This window comes from Berghia stephanieae, chromosome 9 (assembly GCF_034508935.2).
Source record: "Berghia stephanieae isolate SIO BIC M18660-M18661 chromosome 9, UCSD_Bste_1.3, whole genome shotgun sequence".
Lineage (NCBI taxonomy): Eukaryota > Metazoa > Mollusca > Gastropoda > Nudibranchia > Aeolidiidae > Berghia > Berghia stephanieae.
The window spans coordinates 44,101,322-44,105,435 of record NC_088368.1 but is presented as its reverse complement, the minus strand read 5'-3'; the positions used below and the strand labels follow the sequence as shown (position 1 = coordinate 44,105,435).

The 4,114-nt window shown below is 32.3% G+C and overlaps 1 protein-coding gene across 5 annotated transcripts in view; it reads left to right on the top strand.

Moving 5' to 3' along the window:
- The first annotated feature begins 449 nt into the window (after positions 1-449).
- LOC144980297 (discoidin domain-containing receptor 2-like) overlaps positions 450-4,114 on the top strand; it is a 430,769-nt gene continuing 427,104 nt past the window's right edge. For 3 of the 5 annotated variants that reach the window (XM_078927945.1, XM_078927942.1, XM_078927943.1), the window contains exon 1: positions 450-1,053. The gene's annotated coding sequence lies outside the window, so the exon portion shown is untranslated. The remainder of the gene's footprint in view (positions 1,054-4,114) is intronic. The other 2 variants (XM_078927946.1, XM_078927944.1) reach the window with 1 other exon arrangement.

The window sequence follows — 4,114 nt, the reverse complement described above, 5'->3', positions numbered from 1 at the left end:
TTTTTTTTTTTGGTGATGTTCCTCTTTTTTCTTTTTAAAATTTTTCCAGTTTGGTGAATTTTCATCTGCACATTTCGTCAGCTGAAATCTAATATAAGGGGGGGGGGGGGGGGGGGGGGGGGGGGGAGTGGCAAAAATCGTTTTTAAAATTGACGGGGTATTATTTGATACAGTAGAGTTATGTGAGTGAGCACTTTCATATGAGTGAGTGAGCATTGATGGAGGAGGCGTAAAGTAGAGGGCTGGCGGGCGAGGGCTATAGACACAACACACACACACACACACACACACACACACACACACAATCCCACCACGCGAACTGAAAGACGCGAGAGTAGTTAGTTGTGAGAGGTCACGGAGCAAAGCAAGCGGCGAAGGAATGAGGTAGGAGGGAGGGAAGAATAGAAGAAACGTGGCGACAACGGTCTGTCGGTCCCCAAAGTCCCGACGTGACTACAACAAACTCGGACCGACAACAAATCTCAACTTACTGAAGCGACTCCCATTGATAACCAAAAACCCGACTCGCTCTCTCTTTACTTTACTTTACACGCGAATACGCCGCGCGCGGAGCAAGCGAAGTACCACGCGAAGTAATAACGCCGTGAAGAGGAAGTGGACGTGAAGGTGGAGACACAAGTTCGCATGACAGAGAGACAGTCTAAGAGATGGCATTGTTTTCTCCCTGGAATGAAACAGCGGAATTAAAAATAATTTTTATCTGTGCAGTTCCGCATTTAGCTAGCTGTCTGTGAGGAGAAAACTTTTTTGTCATTATATTATTATTACTAATTTATTCTAGGATATATTACTTTAGAATATTATTATTATTTTTCAAGTGGTTTAGTTGTCGAACGTGGATTATACATTCCTCACTTCAACTCCAACTTCAATTCAAGGATGTTGATATTCCGATAATTGGTTAATTAATGATTTATCACTATCCTAATTAATCGGTGTTTGTTCTGTTCACCGACTGGGATTAATTATTGATTGATTTCTTCATTATTTTGTGAGTTTCTACAGGATTATTACAAAACATTCTTTCATTCGGTGAGTAGTAATTAACGGACGGGCACATTTATATTAATATTATTCCTTTATATTTTATAGATTATGATTTACGTCCTAAGATAGATTAATGAATAGAATAAAGTTGGTTATCACACACAACCAACCCACACTACAATCAAGATTTATAATATTATTAATATCTGATATAATATATATTTATATATATTATATATATCGTTGTATATTTCTGATACACGCTTCGGTTGTAATTAATATATTGTTCATTGTTTTGTATCATACATGCATATACTATTAACACATTCTATCATAATCTATCTATCTATCTATCACTTTATCTATTATCTATTATTCTTCTATCTATTATCTATCTATCTATCTATCTATTTTCTATCTATATCTATCTATCTAATATTTATCTATCAATTTATCTATCTATCTACTATCTATCTATCATCTACTATCTATCTATCTATCTATCTATCTACATCTAATCTATCTATCTATCTATCTATCTATCTATATCTATCTATCTATCTATCTATTATTATATCTATCTATCTATTATCTATTACAATCATCTATCTATTATCTATCTATTATCTATCTATCATTCTATACTATCTATTCATCTATCTATCTATATATCTATCTATCTATCTATCTATCTATCTATCTATCTATCTATCTATCTATCTATCTATCTATCTATCTATCTATCTATCTATCTATCTATCTATCTATCTATCTATCTATCTATCTATCTATCTATCTATCTATCTACTATCTATCTATCTATCTACTATCTATCTATCTATCTATCTACTATCTATCTATCTATCTATCTATCTATCATTATCTATCTATACTATCTATCTATCTATCTATCTATCTATCTATCTATCATCTATCTATCTATCTATCTATCTATCTATCTATCTATCTATTATTCTATCTATCTATCTATCTATCTATTATCTTATCTATATCTATCTATCTAATCTATCTATCTATCTATCTATCTATCTATCTATCTATCTATCTATCTATCATTATCTATCTATCTATCTATCTATCATCTATCTATCTACTATCTATCTATCTATCTATCTATCTATCTATCTATCTATCTATCTATCTATCTCATCTATCATATCTTCTATCTATCTATCTATCTATCTATCTATCTATCTATCTATCTATCTGTCTATCTAACTATCTGTCTATCTCTCTATCTAACTATCCACCCATCTATATATCTACCTATCTGTCAGTCTAATTATCCATCTATCTTTCGATATATTTGTCTACCTAACCATCTATCTATCTTTCTAAATATCTATCCATCTTTCAATATATCTGTCTATTTATATATATATATTATATATATATATATATATATATATATATATAATATGTATATATATATATAATATCTAGCTAACTAAATATATACATCTATTTATCTATCTATCAAACTATCTATCTATTTATCTCATATTTATCAAAGTATCTATCTTTTTATACTTCAATCTATCCACCCACCTATACCTACTTTCTATCATTAAATTATTTAATTATTTTTTCTTGTCCGCGGATTCTGAGAACATTTCAAATGTCATATCAATAAAGGCTCTTTAAAAAGTTGTTGTTTTCTTAAAAGTACGAGTAGTGTATAAATATATATATTTTTTTTAATAGAAACATAAAAAAAGACCTTTTGAACAGAAAGCGAGTGTCTTACCACAAGACACACTCGATGACTTATATTATAGGATTAAATATCAAACAATGTGAAATTGAATGTAAGCTTCAATTTAATATACAAAATAAAATATATGAAATGGACGTTTCGTGTTTCCCCTTTATCAACAAAACAGGATGAATGAATGAAACACCGCAGACGAATGAAATAATATATGGTAGTGGCGTTTAGTAGTATAAGCGCAGTATCGAGTGTCTTACCACAACAAGACCACATAGCCACACTAATAATGACTAATATTATTATATTATTTGTGTCTACTGTAGCTGTTTGAATGCCTTCTCCTCTGATTATATCCTATTGGATTCAATAACTACCAATGTGAAATTGAATGTAAGCTTCAATCTAATATACAAAAAACCCCAGATGAAATGGACGTTTCGGGTTTCCCCTTTATCAACAAAACAGGATGAATGAAACACAATAGACTAATGAGATAATAATCTGATTGTGGCAAATTAAGGTGAATAAACAACGCCACTATCACATTATCTCGAACTCAAGACCTTCCGATCCAAAAGCGAGTGTCTTACTCTTATCACAAGACCATTTGTGACCCACCGTATCAAAGCGGTATTATGTCGGGATCCACTCGGTAAAGGAAATTGAATTCACAGCCACAAATATCCAACTTGGGTATAATATCTGTACTTTATGGTGGAGTTTCAAGACTATTTCTTGCTTTGCAAAATCTTCTAAAGTCAAATTTCTCATCAATCTATTTCTAAATTCACTTTTTGGGGTCTGAATCATCCCGACATAATACCGTTTTGAGACGGAGGGTCACATTTAGCCACATTTGATGACTAATAATATTATATTATTTGTGTCTACTTGTAGCTATTGGAATGTTTTCCTCCTCTCATGATATCCAATAGGATTAAATGTCTAAGGTTACATAACACAGACTGGTAATTAATGAGATTAATCCGGCATTTGTAATTATTATGGGATTTCCCATTCTACCAAGAACAACAATTAGAGCTTTTATATAGAGCAATATCCACTAAACGTGCTCAAAGGGCTTTACAAGGGGTCCATGGCCAACAGCAACACTTAACATGTAGAACGAGACATGACGCCTGTTAGACTGTTAGGCGATATTAATTTTTTTTTTTTTTTCGGAAATGATAGACAACCCTGTTAACGGCCAGGTACTCATTTTGCACCTGAGTACGGTGAGAGAATGTGAGTAAAAGCCTTTTCCAAGGACTCAACCTTGTAAAGCGCTTTGAGCACGTTTAGTGGATATTGTGCTATATAAAAGCTCAATTTAATTGAACTATTCGCCGAGCGAGTGTCTTACCACAAGACACA